A 19766-nucleotide genomic window follows, 5' to 3' on the forward strand; every position below is an offset into this window, starting at 1 on the left:
CACCTTTGGTTTTTATCAAAAAAGATTTTTGATAAGAATTCGCAAATTACCACCAACTAGAAGTTGGTGGTAATTTGCTAATCCTTAATGGCATTTTTTGCATTTTATTTGTTTGATACATTGCATTTAAGGAATCGCAAAATTTGCAATTCCTTAAGTGCAATCGCAAAATAAGGATTAGCAAATTTTGCTATTCCTTATTTTGCATCAAACTAGTTTGATACATTCCATTTGTCTAATTAGCATTCGCAAAGGCCGAAATTCGCAGAATTTCGGCCTTTGCGAATGCTAAATAGCTTGATACATATAGCGGTATGTATCTTTATATTTATTACTTTACTCCGAAGTCAGCATCTCCAATGGACTACCCTATATCTCACCCTATAACTCTTTCAATATATCAGCTACATACATACCATCCATGTATGTATGTGTGTTTATATTTAACACTTTACCCCTAACACAGCATTTCCAGTGCACCACCCTATATCTCACCATATACCTTGCTAAATGTATCCTCTACCTCCACCCACCCTAATCCTCATTCTACTACTTTCTCCAATACAACAGGAGAAATGAAAATACAAACAGAGCCATAAGAGACTCTGGCATAGGTAAGTCCTAACAATTATCCACATAATGGTTGCATACAACCTCGTCCATATGAATCCAAAACAAACCCACAAACAGGTCACACAGAACCCATTCACACAAACCACAAGCATGTGCCATACCAAGGGAACAATATTTACACACAAGTGACACAAATATAACGGACATACCAACTATAGCACTTACTTGCAGGACCAGGCACGTGTTCTACACCTACCGCTACTGCCAGCCAGTCAGTCATAGGACTAGTGACATAAAGTAAACACATATACTCCACACACCTCCTACACTCATCCTCCGCTGCCTACTCTAATAGGAACAGGGACAAATACTAGGTATCTTCCCTCTACTGCTTACTCTTACAGGACCAGGGGCAAACACTGAAACCACCCTCTACCCACCTTCATCACCAGTGTTGTCATTAAAAGATAACCTCTTGACAAGTAGAAGTCAAGTAAACAGTTCACATAGAGTAACAGGCTGTAGGTTTATGGAAGAGGTTACAATTTACATAGTAAAGTACCCCACCAGGAGCAGCATCCTCTCTGCTCGGCCCACTCTCTCTAACTGACATTCTTACACACACTCATCCACATTCCATGACATCACACACTGGCTAAGCAGCAGGGAACAGAGAATCTTTGGAGAGAATGCATTACAACTAACAGCAGGTTATAACACTAACACCAGACGTAAACAGACTTCTGGTTTTTACATTGACATCTTTCTGGAATCGATAACAATCTCAACCCAGGCAAACTTAGTACAGTCCTTGCACGATGTTGTTGTACACATTGATTTAGAGAGACTAGAAGGAAATAGATTCCTAGAAAATCTTGATCAACAAAATAAATAAAAGAAATAACTGTAATGACAGTGTGCGTATTCCCAAATAAATGTCAGCTGTCTTGGGAGAAACATTCCTTTCCCCAAGTTGCATGGAGTACACAGAAAGACAATATATGTTAAGGATGCATAACTTTGCATTATGCTTCTTAGAGATATTTATGGCTCCAGAGCCTGGAGTGGAAAAGTACCTGTGCTCTTGTTTTATTTGGAGGTTATTTACGTAGAATGCTAACCTCGTTTTTCTTTGTATACAAAAAGTAATTATGCAGTCAAAAGAATTATTGCCCCCATTCTTCAAAAGATATGAAAAATGCAAAACTTTTATTACTGCTATTCATTTCTGAGGAGAGGCATCTCCGGGTCCACCAGGACAGGTAGAACCAGATTAAGTGATGCATGCATACTATGTCTAATAATGCTTCTCCCAGTTGGGCTTTTGCATAGCCAACACACATAAACAATTCGTGCTGCAGTGTAGTTTTTCTTTTTATAGATTTTTTTTAACAAGTACAAAGATCTTTTGTTTTCAAAAAGAAGAAACATACTCGGGCAATATTTATATGGATTGTTTGCTGTTTAAATTAAGGATTATGGAGCATACATTCATCCAAATAGGGAGGTCGGATGGCTAGTAACCAATTGAAATGTGCTATAGGTTATGACCTGGGCCCAAATATGCATATGCCACACGTATGGCTATTGTGCACATGTGAAGTTATGCGTTGCATGCACGACACGCTAGCACACATATGCTCAAACAAATTGGGGACGTGAGCTCCATTACCAAAAAACGTGCTTGTCTTTCCAGTGGTGCTCACAGTCACTGTGAACGGGTGTCTAAGGTCAGCTCCAGCAGGGTGTCATGGAGTGAGAGGCTGACTTGCTGCTCAATGGGTGTGTGGCTAGGGCTCACCAATCCGTGATGTGGAACTTGAGGGATCTCATGAGAGCTGATGTTCTCTCTCGCTCTCCCCAAGAAATGCCTATGGGCCCTGTTCAAGGGCAAGAGCACAAAGTAAACATCTTGCTGGACCCCCAGGGTATAATAAGGGTATCCCTTCCAACAGATAACTTACCAGAGGACTCCAGATATAGTCGAAGCTCTTGCGGGAGTCCTCAGCCACATCTGTTATCTGCTCCAGGGTGAGGGCCTGCCACAGGCTGGCATGCCATTGACTTAAAGAGGGGGCCTCTGGCTTCTTCCAGATTGCTGCAATAGCCATTTTGGCCTCACCACACACAGCAGCATAATAGAACGATCTACCTGTGTTTGATATCTCAGACTTGGATCGGCTAAGCCCAGCAGAGTGTTTGCGGGGGAGTCAAGGATCAGGTACTCCAGAAACTGCTTGATCTGGGCTACGATTTCCCTCCAGAAGGGTTGTATGGAAGGACAGTCCCACCAGATATAACGAAAATATCCCAAGGCCCCACAGCCTCTCCAACATCTATCGAAGGTATGCGGGAAGATGGCATGTATTTTCCGGGGATGGAGATACCAGTTGTACATTACCTTGTAATGGACTTCTCTCAAGAACATGGAATGATTATGCTTGGCAATGTCCCTGTACAAGTGGCCCACCTGCTTCTCTGTTAAAGTAGTGTGTAACATATCATCCCAGCCCCCTCTGTGACGTGGGGCTGGTGCTGGCCCGCCATGAGCAAAAGTGACTATAAATAGGATATACAGCCTGTAGCGGTGCCGCCAGTTTTGACAAATCTCTGTATCTGGAGTGAGTCTTGAGATGCAGCCAAATCCCTCCTGGGGCTGCTGAACCCAGTGTTTTAATTGGAAGTTATGATATTCTTCTGTAAATGGCAGCTTTAAGCGCGCTACACAGCCTACAAAGGAGTGAAGCTCTCCTCACTGAAAGAGATCTGCTAGCATAAGGCAACCACCCTCTCTCCACCTGTCAAAACGGCCTTCTAGCACCTTTGGAGGAAAAGCAGGATTGAAATCGATTGGGGTGTGAGGAGAAGGAAACGTTGTCAGCTGCAAGGTCTTGGTGACGCAGTCCCACACCTTGAGGGTGGTGGCGGTAGGGTGCTCAAATAGGCATTACTTGGTGTATCGTGTTTGGGTTTCTAAAGTAGATCCCATATGGTACGTTCCACTATCTGCCTATCTATATGGAGCCAGTGCGATTGACTTTGAAACCCGACGCTCGTTCGAAGAGTTGTAATTTAGCCTGTATGACTGAAAGAGACTCCCTAGGGTTGGTGAAGGGTAGCAGCACATCCTCTGCAAAAAGCAAGATTTTGTGTCCATCTGGGCCGAATCGAATGCCACTGATCCCCGGATTAGCTCTAATCCGGGTTGCAAATGGCTCAATGCAGAGAGTGAAGAGCATGGTGGACAGCCCTGCCTGGTTCCCCGGGAGAGTTGAAACATTTTTGAGTCTACTCCGTTGACTAGCACTCGCAATCTCGGGGAACAGTAGTTAGCCTTCACCATACCCATGAACGTCTCTCCAAATCCAAAGTGACGCAGAGTGTTCATTAAGAAGGGCCAGTCAACCTGGTTGAATGCCTTCTCTGCGCCTAATGATAATAGGACCACTGGGATGCGTTTCTTTGGAACCTTACTGATTAAGTGGATTATTCTGCATAGGTTATCATGTGTCTGGCATTCCTTTATTAAGTCCAATTGATTGGGGTGAATTAAGAGGAGTAAGATATGCTGTAATCTGCTGGCCAAGTCTTTCGAGTATAATTTAGCGTCCATATTCAGGAAGGCTATGGGTCTGTATGAGGTGCATAACTGAGGTACCTTCCCTGCCTTAGGAATTACAGTGATAAATGCCTCCCCTTTGGAGGGAGGCCTCTTGGGTAGTGGCTATAGCATTAAAGGGATCCGTGAGATGCGGAGTTAACTGAGCTGCGAACGTATGATAGAATTGTGCTGTCCAAGGATGGTTCATTTTGATATAAAACAAATTGAGTTTTATTTAACATACTCAGTTAAGAAGAAGGATTCTCATTTCATCTCAAAGTAAATCAATACATTGTAAACATTTGAACTCTTTAACTGTAGCTCCAGTACCATGACACACAGGCTCTACCAACTTTATGACAGATCATCCATCTTAACAATGTTTTCGAGTTGTCATGGTTGTGGTTGATACTTTTTCAAAGGTATCTAATTTTCTCCTTTTCTTACATAACCTACAAATGAAGACAGTGCTCAATGTTTTCATCTAGTTATCATCCTTAGTCCACTGGGCAAACAAAACAAACTAATTAACGTTTGAAACAATATCTATAATGTTATTGTTGTGCTATTCAATATGATATGGTGTCTTCTTTGCCAACAGCTAAGTTTTCTTACAACAAGGCAACTCATAGCCCTATCAATGTGTGTTTGTTTTCCTATCAGCAAATCTTTCATCCACAAGCTTTTTCTACTTTGTATTGAGTGGCTCCTTTGGTGCCTTCACCTATTGATTATGTGAACCATTTAGATAAAAATTACATCTTTTTCCAGAAAATTTACATCAGGGTAAGGGTAATAAAAAAGAAAATGCAGACATTTCAAGAAACACTTCTTCAGTGTGTGGTCCTAGTGTTAAGAAGGGTTTATACTCTTGTTTTCTGATTCATTTGTTGAGTTGCTAGTACATTTTTAATACAAATATTTTGGGTTATTAGTCCTTTTTAGGGCTCGGCCTCCGCCCACGAAGGGGGTGGAGCTTCGAGCTCCTAATGCTAAAGAAGAAAGAAAGGATCTCTAGGGGTCTGAACAGACACATTCCTTAGTGTATTTTGTCATCTGCCTAGTGATTCGTCTTCGCTGTGCTGTGTATGTAGTAGCGTTGCCGTGATAGGATGTAAGTAATTTACGCGTGCCCGATGTGGCATATTGTGTGCGAGAACGAGCACGGCAGAGTGATTAATCTTAATTAAGAGCTGTCAGAGTGCCCGTGTAATGCAATCCAGATGATGCGAGCGCGTACACCATTGCATGCAACAGAACAGTGACACGGTAATCTTGCCCTTTATCTTTGGCCCCCCCACCCCCACTTCCTCCTTTTCAAATTCCTTTTGAGCTGAGCGGAGCCTGCGACTACGGACTGCGAGCCTGAGCTGCTCCTCCCGGCCCCAGCCCCTCCTCTCCTGTGAACTCTGCAGTCTGCAGATTGCACCGGCGGCCGTCCCCAGCAACTTTAAAGGTGAGTGTTGTGTCCTCATGTAACGTAACTGGTGCTCTGTAAAGCGCTCTGATACCCGATTCGGGTCAAGTTTGCGCTATATAAAACTCGGCAAAAAAAAAACGGACCTCAGTGATTTCTTGTTTATATTGAAATACACAGTGTTCAGCGCTGGGTTTTCTCAGATGCACTGTGATCCTTTCTAGCCATTTGTTCTTCATTTCTCGGGCCTCCTCCCGCCTCACACATGGTCCTTTGTGACCTCTGACCAGAGCCTGATTTACCTCTGCTGCTAATTAACTGTAGAGCAATGGCCCTCAGCCATCCATTGAGAGATAAGCTTTGGCCGGTGAAAGGGATAATCTTGCACGTCCTCTTATTAAAGACTGCCCAGCTTATGTCCAATTTATTACGCACGAAATACCTTCCAGCACCGGGAGGTAGGTACTGCGCAGGCCACCGAGGCCACGGTGAGAGGCATAACCCGCCCCCTATTTCGACTGACAGTTGTGATGGCAAGTTCAGGTCTCTCAATTGCACCCTGAAGAGTAGGCCCTCCAGCTGGACACCACGAGGACCAGGAGGCACCGATCCTGTAGGGCTGCCCTGCCTATCATTCGTCTAAGGTCGATAACATGACGCTCTTTGAGATGGGTAACAAGAAACTCCATTGCACAGCGCCAAGATAAATAATGTAATACTTGGGGCAGCCTCCGACATGGCCGGAAGGCGGAAGGGTTGCTAGCGGCCTCCGTAGTAAAAAAGCACAAGACAAATTCAAGACTAGGCAGCCTTGGTGTTGGGCTTGCGGATATTTAAATGCAACAGCCCCTAGTTTCTCAGTAGCGCTTTGGGTACTCTCTTGCAAATGAAACTCTCGGTGGAGTTAAACAAGAGGGAGACATGCTACTGTTGAAAGAATAATAAGCTTTTCAGTTCAAGAACTTACATTAAAGGATACGAAGTTCCCTTTCTTTGAGAACGGGATAAAGCATAGGGCCCGCGATTGAATTTAGACCTAAAAAATGGAGGGCATTCAATTAACTGTGGCCTTGTTTATCTAAGTGGCGCTTTATACCGATAGCCGGGTTTGAAGCACTTTATAAGGGAGTAATCCTTTCTCTCGTTACTCAGCCCCGGTGCTAATTACGGAGAGGCTTGTGACGGTGCCACACATTTCCGATTACACGGGATACGGAGGTGGAGAGTAGGCTGCACAAATGGGTTTTGAAAACCACAAGATGCTCCTCGCATGCCGCTTTTATAGCGGAGAGGAGGTGGCCTAACGGCTAGGGCGCTCGACCTCGGACCAAGAGGACCCGGGTTCGAGTCTCGGTCACACGACCCTAAGCAGAAATTGAGGGAAACGACAGAAATCGGGGGAAACGATCCAATTTTGCGTTCTTTCGCGTTCCACTTTCTTCGTATTGCGCACATGCTTACTGTCTCACGGGCTGCCTGATAAGATAATTGTTTTGCACAGGGGAACGACTTTGCTTTTAGGAGGCCTCTGCGATTCTGTATCTCAGCAAAAGAGTAACCCTTACCTCACACCATGTACAAAAAGTGCCACTGGTGATTCTGAAGAGGCAGAAATACTTGGCTGGTACCTCAGAAGTGGCTTAAAACCCTTGTGGAATGTTCGACTTCTCATAGTATTCTATGCAAGTGTAGTGCTGGTTATCTATACCCGTGACCGTGTAAGTGGAGCATCATTTACACATATGCTGGACAGTACGAATGTCGATACATTAAGGCTGAATCTTCGCAATGGTGCAGAGTAGTGAGTGCAGAGTGCAGAGTAGTGAGTGCAGCGTGCAGAGTAGTGAGTGCAGAGTAGTGAGTGCAGAGTGCAGAGTGCAGAGTAGTGAGTGCAGAGTGCAGAGTAGTGAGTGCAGAGTGCAGAGTAGTGAGTGCAGAGTGCAGAGTAGTGAGTGCAGAGTAGTGAATGCAGAGTGCAGAGTAGTGAGTGCAGAGTGCAGAGTAGTGAGTGCAGAGTGCAGAGTAGTGAGTGCAGAGTAGTGAGTGCAGAGTGCAGAGTGCAGAGTGCAGAGTAGTGAGTGCAGAGTGCAGAGTGCAGAGTAGTGAGTGCAGAGTGCAGAGTAGTGAGTGCAGAGTGCAGAGTGCAGAGTAGTGAGTGCAGAGTGCAGAGTAGTGAGTGCAGAGTGCAGAGTAGTGAGTGCAGAGTAGTGAGTGCAGAGTGCAGAGTGCAGAGTAGTGAGTGCAGAGTAGTGAGTGCAGAGTAGTGAGTGCAGAGTGCAGAGTGCAGAGTAGTGAGTGCAGAGTGCAGAGTAGTGAGTGCAGAGTGCAGAGTGCAGAGTAGTGAGTGCAGAGTGCAGAGTGCAGAGTAGTGAGTGCAGAGTGCAGAGTAGTGAGTGCAGAGTGCAGAGTGCAGAGTAGTGAGTGCAGAGTAGTGAGTGCAGAGTGCAGAGTAGTGAGTGCAGAGTAGTGAGTGCAGAGTGCAGAGTGCAGAGTAGTGAGTGCAGAGTGCAGAGTAGTGAGTGCAGAGTGCAGAGTAGTGAGTGCAGAGTGCAGAGTGCAGAGTAGTGAGTGCAGAGTGCAGAGTAGTGAGTGCAGAGTAGTGAGTGCAGAGTGCAGAGTGCAGAGTAATGAGTGCAGAGTGCAGAGTGCAGAGTAGTGAGTGCAGAGTGCAGAGTGCAGAGTAGTGAGTGCAGAGTGCAGAGTAGTGAGTGCAGAGTGCAGAGTGCAGAGTAGTGAGTGCAGAGTGCAGAGTGCAGAGTAGTGAGTGCAGAGTGCAGAGTAGTGAGTGCAGAGTGCAGAGTGCAGAGTAGTGAGTGCAGAGTGCAGAGTGCAGAGTAGTGAGTGCAGAGTGCAGAGTAGTGAGTGCAGAGTGCAGAGTGCAGAGTAGTGAGTGCAGAGTAGTGAGTGCAGAGTGCAGAGTGCAGAGTAGTGAGTGCAGAGTGCAGAGTAGTGAGTGCAGAGTAGTGAGTGCAGAGTAGTGAGTGCAGAGTGCAGAGTGCAGAGTAGTGAGTGCAGAGTGCAGAGTAGTGAGTGCAGAGTGCAGAGTAGTGAGTGCAGAGTAGTGAGTGCAGAGTAGTGAGTGCAGAGTAGTGAGTGCAGAGTGCAGAGTAGTGAGTGCAGAGTGCAGAGTGCAGAGTAGTGAGTGCAGAGTGCAGAGTAGTGAGTGCAGAGTGCAGAGTTGTGAGTGCAGAGTAGTGAGTGCAGAGTGCAGAGTAGTGAGTGCAGAGTGCAGAGTAGTGAGTGCAGAGTGCAGAGTAGTGAGTGCAGAGTAGTGAGTGCAGAGTGCAGAGTAGTGAGTGCAGAGTGCAGAGTAGTGAGTGCGCAGAGCAGTGAGTGCGCAGAGCAGTGAGTGCGCAGAGCAGTGAGTGCTGTTATTTATGATTTAAGAAAAAAAAAAAGAAATGTCATGAGCAATGCCAATAGCTCTACTTTTAATGATGCCGAGACCATTGCATTGTAAATGCTTGTTATGACTTGTCACAGGTGCTTGTTGCCACTTTAATCATTTGGTCCTGGGCATTATTAGCAGCCCCTTCCACTCCTTTCCCAGGGCTTTGACACTGAGGATGTCATCCATGCTGGTGTGAAAGGAGTCATGCTGCTCAGGATTGTGCCAGTCACTTATGTGCAATCCAGTTGTGAACCCCCAAAACCACTACAGCCAAATCTGCCACCTTGCGGGAACCCTAAAAGGTGAGAGCATGTGCCCCATCTAAGTTGCAGGCTACAGCTCAATTCCAGGTTCCACTGCAGGAATCAAGAATCCTGTGAGTCAAGCAACTACTGCAGGATTTAAGGATCCACTAGTCTATAAAAGCCACACCGAGGTTGTGGCCATGTGCTTGGCTTTATTTCCTCAGTGTTGATGAGAGGAAGCCTCTGATAGGGCTCTGCCCTTGTGTTGTGTTTTTTCTTCTTAAGGTTCATGGCTCTCCACTCGAGATTATCTTCAAGTCAGTCATCAAGAACATTTTCCCAGACATTTTCAGTTTGGGGTAAGTCTTGAAATTCCTACTGCAGCATCACTTCAAAGACTTTCCTTGCATTCTTGGAATTATTTGACATTTTCCAGTACTGTCTTCAGAGACCTCAGGCTAGTAATAGCTAGGGAAAGTTAGATATTACTTGTTTAGACGTGGTACTTCTATGGGGCCTCTGTATTTTCCCCTGTGTCTACATACTGGGAGATGAGCAACAACTGCTTTTACAGTGATCATGCTGATGATGGTTAGGAGAGTGATAAGCAAGTAGATGTGAGAGCATCAGTATCTAATGCAATTTGTTTTAGGACTGGGGGGATCTGGCCTATCCCTGAGTTTCAGGGAAGATGTCTTGAGTGAGGGAGGCATAGACAATGTTGAGTAGGGATGAAAGAGTCTTTCCAGTGAGAGCTTTGTTGAAGGAGGAGGTCAAGACATCATCTTTATAGGAGGTGGCTTTTCAGGAGTTGTGTGTATTGTCAAGATCTGCAAGTGATGAGGTATTAAAGGCTGACCATTACAGGATGCTGTGAGAATAGAAGCAGGTTTGGTGTTGTAGATGTGCTGTCAGATCTTCTATATTTTTTACTGAAGAAGAGAAGGCATTTTGAACTATTCTGTGGAGTGTGCGATAGGAGGGTTAGGTAGGAGGTTGATGCAATGCTTGTCTTGAACGGTGTTCTCCTCCCGTTGGCAGCTTCATTCATGAATTTAGACTACCAGAGTGCTTAAAACTTTGCCTTGTATTTGTGTTTTTTACTTGGACAATGTGTTACCACACTGCTTTCTTCAAAATTGTTGAATTTTTTAGCATGACATTGGTATTGGACATTAAGTTGATTGTTCAAGATATAATTTCAAGCATTAGGTTGCTGATGGGGAAGTCTTTTAATTGGATTATCAGAAGAGAAATGGAGATGATGAGGTATTCAGTCATGTCCCAAGGAATAGGTTGTTTCCCTTTGATGGTTAGTGATGGAACATGAGATTGAGGATGGAGCCGAGTATATTAGATCTAATTCATTTTTGTCCTTCCATTAATGACTCTTAACTGACACATAACCATGTTACTTTGTGACTGGACTTCAAATAGATATTTAAACATATACAACTTTGAGGGCAGCTTTCTTTGCTTAAAATCACAGGGACTGCCATTGCAATTCCAATTTTGTAAATAAATTTCAGTGCATAACATGTTTAACCTTCACTTGATTAGTATAACCAACCCTCCAGCAGGGTGATGTTTGAATGTCTCGTCAGACGATAGTTAAAATAGTCAAATATGATTAGGTATGAGGGCTTAGCCACTTGATCATCTCTTCATTACATTACAACTTATGTCAATAGAATTTGTACCGGAAAATGTTTTATTCAAACTGGTTTTAGATCTTACCTATATACCATACATACACTGATACACCATACAGTATTGATTAAACTTTACGGTAGACTTGAATCTAAATATATCTATGCATGTCCCTATACAAATCTCCTCAAATTCATCGAACTCAAAAGTTATTCCTGTCTTTTCCCTGAATGTATGATAAATAATCAAATCATTTGTCTCCTTTGCTATGTTAAAATTACAGTAGATTGGTAGAACTAAGCAAGGCAATAATTATTTTTTATATGGAGTCTTAATGCCTTACATTTTCTTCTGTTTATTTTAACTCCAAATTCATCATCTCATTAAGCTTTTCATTAAAGTGACTTGATTGCATCATCTACCTCACAGGTGAAACTTCCTAATTCCCTAGATCACACCTGTATTACTCAGCTCATCCTATCCCTGACAGATAATGTAAACACCACCAAAAACAACTTTACAAACTGCTGAACCAGTGTGACTGACTGGATAAAATAGAACTGCCTAAAGCTCAATAAGGACAACATGGTAGTTCTGATCTTTGGAAAAAAGAGCTCACCATGGGACACCTTCTAGTGGCCAGCGGAACTACAACCCATTCCATTCCCATTAGAACAAGGCAGAAACCTAGGAATCATCCTAGATAAGAAACTCAGGAGGGTATCCCAGGTAAATGCTGGCACCACCTCTTGTTTCCTCATCCTTTGAATGCTACGCAAGATAGTCAAGTGCCTACCTCAACACATCAGATGCACCGTGACTCAAGCCCACATCACGAGCGAGATAGATTACGCACTCCATGCCAGAATCCCAACCCACCTCACACAGAGACTCCAGACCATTCAGAATGCCACTGCATGATTCATCTTTGACCTCCCTCACTACACCCACATCTTGCCTCACCTCAGAGAGCTCCTGTGCCCATACAGAAACGCTGACAATTCAAACTTCTCACCCATACATTCAAGGCCCTCCACAGCATCAGACCTGCCTACCTCAACTACTGCCTACACTTCTGCCAACCCACCATACAACTGCAATCAAATGAATCCTTTTCTTGTACATATCCCATAAACTAAAAGAAGCAGAGCCGAAGGTTGCTCTTTCTCCTACTTCACCCCAATACATCATGAGCTTTTCCTCACTGCTCGACTTCCACTAGAAACTAAAGTACTTGCTCTTCAACTAATACAATACAGAGCGCTTCCAGACAGTTCACAACTACATGGCCTACACACTAGCTCTAGTGCCTGGACACCCTCATGGGTGACAAGTGCACTCAACAATTCGGCATAACGTACCATAACATTACTATGATGAGAAAAATGTATTTCATTTTTTATTTCTTAGGGATTTTTTCGAGTGATTAAAACTCTTGTTCAATTCTTAATAACATTTGGAAACAGTGATTCATATCTTTGAGATCTCTTCCTCGGATTGGAGCTCATTCATTGAGGGCAGGGATATATGTTTGTCCCAAGAAACCTGGGCGAGAGAGGAAGTCCCTCATACAGGTTTTACAGCATATTCCATCCCCACAAAGTGGGGGGGTAGTGGGCGCCCCTCAGGTGGTCTCGCGACCTGGGTGGCGGTTGACTTGGGGTGTACGGATACCGTACTCCCCCTAGCCACAGAGGACATTCTTGGTCTTTTGTTGGAGTGGCCGAATTCGAGCAGACTTGTGGTGATAAACGTCTACTCTAGGCCGGTCTGCATCACAGAAGAGTCACGCACCATCGACGAACTCTCGGTCGCCCTTAGTGACATTTCTCAGGGCACCCCCCTCCTGATTGGAGGGGATCTGAATTGTCACTTTGAGCCCCTCTCATGTTTGGTGGATGGACTTTCCCAGGAGGAGGACGCATTATGGTCTGTACCCCCAACGGCAGCGCCTGTACCCAGAGCCAGGACTCCTCTGGCCATCCAAATTACTGCCATGACCCTGAAACATGGTGTGCGGGCCTGCAATGGACGCACAAATTCTGATATCGCTCCTAAATGTACCTACAATAGAGTAGGCATGGAGTCGAGAGTAGACTACATTCTGATCCCACTTTCCTTGTGGTTATACATTAGCGACTTCCGGGTGATACCTAGGGAGGACAGCGACCACAACGCACTGGAATTGGAATATGCCCTTCCTGGCCTAGACAACAGAGGGCTGGTGGCAGGCCGCCCCGCTCATGGGCTAGTACTGACGGAGAGTTAGGTGGGAGAAGCTTGCCTCAAATCCAGAGAAGATCTCAGGGCTTTATGCCAGGGTCATTCCCACACTAGAAAAGGTTTGTGCAATAACTGAGCAACCAAGCACGCAGGGTACTAACGAGCAGCTGTGGTTGATGCACGAGGACCTGATTAAGTCTGTGGCTGAAGTTTTCTTCTCGACAGGAAAGAGTGGTGGTGGTCGTTGCACCCGACCCACCTGGTATAATGTTGCATGCCGTAAGGTAAATCTGACCTGTTGACTTCGATTAAGGAAGGCAGAGGCAGATCTGTGATTAGGGCCAGGAGAAGGGTCTACAAGTCCCTGATTTCCCATGCTAAAAGCGAATGGGAACAGGAGAAATGGGAAAACCTCACCATTTCACTATCATGTAGGGATTGACGCAAATTCTGGCGCATTGTTAATACGGGGTCTGAGGAGTTAGCCTCGGCAATTGAACCTAACATCTCAGCCAAGGCCTGGCAAGATCACTTTCAGTCCCTCTACGAGGTTGACGATGGCGCCCTTAATAATCCTTTACCGACAATCAGCATTGTACCAGAGGGGGACCTATTCACCAAAAAGGAGGTGCAAGTAGCCATCGCAGGGTTGACATCAGGTAAGGCGCCTGGTTTGGATGGTCTACTGGGAGACCTATTCAAACAGGAGCCCGATGTATGGGCACCTTACCTGATGACGTTATTCAACGCTGTTTTGAGGGGTCTCGAGGTACCTGGTACTTGGCTGGGCGCAGAGATTGTCCCTATATACAAGAAGGGGTCGCCTCTGCTCCCAGTCAACTACAGGCCTATCAGCCTTATTGACGTAACTCAGAAAATTTTCGGTAGGCTGATATTTGACCGCCTCCAAAATTGGATTGAGGAACTTGCTATCTTGAGTCCCTACCAGGCTGGGTTCAGAAGGGGGTCTCAACCACGGACCAGATCTTCCGTCTGAATCCCTCGTTTTGGAAGACTGTGGCAATCGAGGGCGGCAGCTTGTACACGGGATTCGTGGACTTGCGAGCAGCCTTCGACTTAGTGCCAAGAGATAGACTATGGACCGTCCTGGCGGAGCTAGGGATCCCGGCGGACATTTTGTCAATCTTGATAAGATTACACCAGGGGAATTTCGCTCGGGTCAGGTGTGGCAGAAGTGGTGCACTCTCGGGTAGTTTCCCCGTTGACAGAGGGGTAAGACAGGGCTGTGTGCTATCACCGACCCTGTTTTGCTTCTTTGTCAACGGGGTGATCGACCACTTGAATAGGTTGGTTGATATCGACGCTCCCAAGCTCAATGGCAGCAGGGTGCCCGTTATCATGTTGGCGGACGACACCCTGCTGCTATCTAAGTCCCTCATGGGTATACAATGGGTTTTGGATGGGTTTTCGACTTTTTGCGTGGAGCGTGGGCTAGAGATCAATGCCCTGAAAACAAAATTTATGATCTTCAACCCTCCCTCCCTAACTCGCCCAAATCCTACCATAGGGCCGTTGAGACTAGAGAGGGTCTTCACCTTCGAATACCTGGGGCTAACCATCAACCAGAACATGACATGGGACTCACACTGCACCAAGGCCAATATGAAACTGGTTCAGCTAACGGGTAGCATTTGTAGGATGGCAAGTAGGTCGACCTACAAGCCTTTTGGTCCCCTTCTTCATATCTATAAAATGCAGGCAAGAGGGGCCGTTACCTATGGCGGAGAACTGTGGGGGTCATACAATCGCCCAGAAACTGCAGATTAGTGAGAACAACTTTATAAGGCAGCTGGCAGCTCTACCACCTAGTACCCCCCTCCTCCCGCTGAGACTAGATCTGGGTCTTAGACCCATTACTGAAGAGTTGGGACTAAAACCGATAACTTTCTGGCGCAGAATCTGGAGCACCCCAGAATTAACGAACTATAGGGTTGAGCTCGAAGAGATCCTACGCTTACCAAATGCTACTCTAATTCCATGGCTGAGATATGTTAAACAAACATGCAAGACTCTAGGAAGGCCAGAACTATGGCTAGATCCGGAAAATGCTTGTTGCAGGACCCCACGCCAACTTCTTTCGAGAGAGTTTTACGAGCAAAAGTTACTTGTCTCGACTGAGAGTACACGCAAGGGGTCTCTAACAAATCTGTTTATCAAGTCCAAAGATTCATACCTCCTAGAGCCTGTCCTTGATGGAATTGGTCCCGTCCTGACAAGAAAACTATTCATGCAGTGGCGATACGGCACTCTCCCTCTTAGGGCATTTACGGATCATTGGGCTAAGTCCCAACCCTCCACACAGTGCCCAGTTTGCCTATACCCCCAAGAAAATGATCTGCACATTATATTTTTTTGTAAAGCTTACCAAAGACCCAGGAAATACTGGCTTGTCCCCCCTCCTAAAAAACCTTGGCTTTAGGCTCTACCTCCCAGCCTACAGAATATTAAAGACAGAACTATCCCCCCCAATTGTGTTTGCAGTGGCAACATTTTTAACAGCAATGTGGCACACTTGCAACCACTGCATTAAGTTAAATATTGACAAATGCATTGCTTGATGATTTTTAAATGTAATGCATTGCAACTGATTTTTAAACATGTTTTCTGTATTGTCCTTAACTTTTGTTTATCTGTATTGTTTTTTTTAACCCTTCTACACTTGACACTATTTTCAACTATTTTAAATTGTTGTAATCTTTTATGATCCAAATAGATCGAAATAAAGATTGTAAACAGAACAGATCTCTTCAGACACATCTTTTGTGGCATACTTTCCAAAGAGAATAACACGTTAACGTATTGGTCTTATAGAACCATATTTAAAACATGCCAGTCCAGTTTTTAATCTTCTATATTTTTAGTTTGTATCTATATATTATTATCCTTGTGATCCCTGAATTTCATAATCATATCCTGTGCCAATTGTAGTTCATATTGGCAGCATAAGCTTACTGCTATACAAACCTATAAGCAGAGGGAATTATAACTTATCATAGGCAGCCACTGACTTCAGAGTGAGAGGTACATCTAGCAACGAATTCAGTAGTCAATCGAGACCATATGATTTTTTATTTAGGTGCAAAGGAAAACAAGGACACAGAACAAGTAAACACTGTGGAAGGAGAAAGGGTAATAATGGTTCCAAGTCAGATAAAACTAGACACTCAGGCTCTAGTAGTAACTTTTACTGATCCTACATAGGGACCATATGATGTCAGTTGACACCACAAGGTGCTAGCCTATTGCTATACTTGGCTCTTTTTTTGGCAGGTTCACCCCTGAACTTTTTGCCTTAAGCTCTGACATAGTGGTAGTGGTTTTCGGCCTCTGGGCACTTTAGCACTGTGGCCCAGCGTAAAGTGTGTGCACTCTCTGAGTACGTGTGGTGAGATTGGCCTGCCCTCCCATAGGAATGCATGGGGAGATAAGTGTGTCAATGGTAATTCCTGGTATGAGAAGAGTGCAGGGTCGAGTTTAGTATGTATGAACTAGTGAGGATACATGCTGCGCATTGGTGTGTGCAGATTTATGGTGACTGGTGGAGAAATGCCACTTTTAGAAGTTGGCATTTCTGTGTGCTAGGTGTCTGCCTGCCTGATGTGAATTGCATGTCTGGCTTGAGAGTGACAGGATGTGAGAGGTGTGGGTGGCTCCAGGAGGGGCAGGGTGAGTCAGCGCTGAGCTGAATGGTACACCTGGAGTAAGATGGTGGGAGCGGTAATCTCCTGACTCTGAATAGGATGGTTCTTCCCTAGTGAATGCTGGCCCCTGTGGTGTGTCTGATGGTGAGCCCCCACCCGCATTCTTTTGGTGCTTTGCGGGTGCCCACCCCACTCATACCTTATTTAATGTACAGGAGCCCACCCCGCGTTGCTGGCAAGAAATCACAGCCGCGGCCTGAGCCGCTAAAGAAATCGTTTCCGGGCTGCTGCCCAGCGGGATGTATGACGTTACAACGCATACTTTTACAACGCATACCTTTACAACGCATTTTTTACAACGCAACATCCATTACAACGCATTCCATCACAACGCATGTCATTACAACAAATTTTTAAAAACTACGTTTACAACACATTCCATTACAACGCATACTACCTTTACAACGCATACCATTACAGTGCATACCATTACATTGCATGTATGGTAAGTATTGGATAGTGTAGGGGTAAAAATTACTATTCTAACTCCAGGGGGCTGCAACAGTAGGGTAAGTGTTGAATAGTGTAGGGGTAAAAATTACAATTCTAACTCCAGGGGGGTGCAACAGTAGGGTAAGTGTTGGATAGTGCAGGGGTAAAAATTACTATTCTAACTCCAGGGGGTGCAACAGTAGGGTAAGTGTTGGATAGTGTAAGGTACTATGCGTTGTAATGTTATGCATTGTAATGGTATGCATTGTAATGACATGCGTTGTAGTGGTATGCGTTGTAGTGTCATGCGCTGTAATGTTTGCGTTGTAATGGCTTGCGATGTAATGGATGTTGCGTTGTAAAAGTTTTGTTGTAATGGTAGTGCGTTGTAAAAGTTGCGTTATAAAGGTTATTTCCCGCCCAGCGCGACCCGGAAGACAGGCAAGGCTGGGTCCCTGTGGGTAGGGATTACGAAAAGGAAGGGAAGCCCTGCGAGTGAGGAGTCCGGCACCGGTGGTGACGCGAGGCTCCCATGAGAGAGGGAGAGCATTGTGGTGGCGGCTGCAAGAAGAGAGAAGTCCCGGGTCCCAGGAGGGGGCCCGGGTGAAGAGCGACAACGCGGCTCCAGCACGAGGGAGTCAGAGAGCTGGGGAGTAACCGCTCTTCATTTTGGCACCTGTCCCGGTGAGTGCTGAGTTTCTGAGCGGCCCTGTCTGGCAGCGGGCCGCTCCAACGCTTGGGGGCAGTTTATTTTGAGAATAAAAGAGCCCCAGAGGCACATGGTCGGTGCCTGGGCAGTCCCGCCAGAGAGCGCGCCGCTCCAACGATGGGAGGCATGTCTTTACAGCCCCGCGGGGGCCCAGAGGGCACAGAGGTGCCGGGCCCCCTTTATGGAAATTGTCACAGCTGCCCGCAGCAGCGCGAGCAGCTGCAGCAAAATGGGCACAATTAATTCAGAGTCCCTGAGTGGGACTGGAGGCACAGAGGTGCCAGGCCTACGTGATTCACAGCTGCCCAGCAAGTAGTTGGCAACTGCAACATTTAGGCCACATTTCTTTGGGGGCATTGTGAGAGATAGGAGTGAGATGCATTCCTTGGCCCTAGTGCAGTTGCGCACTTTGGATTCCACTGCATAGTCAGCAGCCCTGACATTCTGGACTTAGGGCATTTGAGCCCCCTTTGGGAAGGCCAGTTGGCCAGGGGTCAGTGATTTATGTGATATTAGGAAATGTGATGCTCTACAATGATTCATGCCTCTAAATGCGGTTGGGGATGAGATTATGTGCGTAATGTGTTTATGCTAGTGAGATTGTTTCCTACTGTGATTATACCCCTAATGTGAGTGATGCTTAGGAGGTTAGGGTCTAATGTGTTTTAACTTATGAGAGTATTGCATAATGTGTTTATGCTGGTGAGGTTGGCGCAGAATGTAATTCACGCCTATTACGATACTGTGCATAATGTGATTTATGTTACAGGCTGATGCTGAGTACAGTGGTTACCAGTGATTACTGGTTGTACGTTTATGATATGTCTTACTTGTACTAAGTTCACTTTGTGATGGTTCTGACGGTGGTCCAGTGGGCCCTGCCAGGTGTAAATAATCCCTAGTAAATATGACCTAGTGCCAGGTGGCACGATGTATATTATGTGATAACTATTCAAATGTGTTATGAGAATACAAAGGCTATTTTTGATATAACCTTGTGTGGGGTTCCTTTTGTGGTGTGCCTGGGATGTTGTTGCTGGGTGCATGCGCAAACGCTTTACACATGGCATCCGGGATAAGCCTGACTGCTTGTGCCAAGCTACCAAGTGGATGAGCAGGGTTTATCTTTGGCTTGTAATTCCCTAGCCCTGACCATAGTGGTGGTCTCTGCCTGGCTTTGGTGCAAACCTTAGCCAACCAGAGATCCCATTTCTAACATATCAGCAGGACCTTAACTTCCAGACTTGGCCAGCTAGTAGAACAACCACAGTCGAATCTAGATATACATAATCATCAAAAGAATCTGCCAGCATCAAGAATTTCATTTGAATCAATTCTGCTTCATGCAAATGACATCTTACGTGCAAGGTAAATGACACAACTTTTTATTGTATTAGGGACCACTTTTCAGAGAACCAACCCTTGGTGTTTTGTGTTGAAAAATGTATCTTTAAAATAAATAAATGATTACATTAATTCATGAATAAGAAGTGGCATCAGGGCTGGTTCAATAAACTGGTTAGTTAATAAGTAATGATCATGTATTTATAGTATATCTCTGTGAACTAAATAAGCTGCAGTTATTTCATTATAGAAAATGTGACCAAAATCCATACTAAAGAAATAGTAATTTTGAGTTATTACCTCAAGGCAATGTAGAAAGCTTTAGTGAAGACTAGACAAGACTTCTGATATGTCATCTCTCAGTGTGTCTGATCACATTAATTGCTTCCAATAGCAGCCCTTCGTGTGATATATACACCTTCCACCTCTGGGACAACCACCAGTGCAGCAGATTTCCCC

This window comes from Lissotriton helveticus, chromosome 6 (assembly GCF_964261635.1).
Source record: "Lissotriton helveticus chromosome 6, aLisHel1.1, whole genome shotgun sequence".
Taxonomy (NCBI): domain Eukaryota; kingdom Metazoa; phylum Chordata; class Amphibia; order Caudata; family Salamandridae; genus Lissotriton; species Lissotriton helveticus.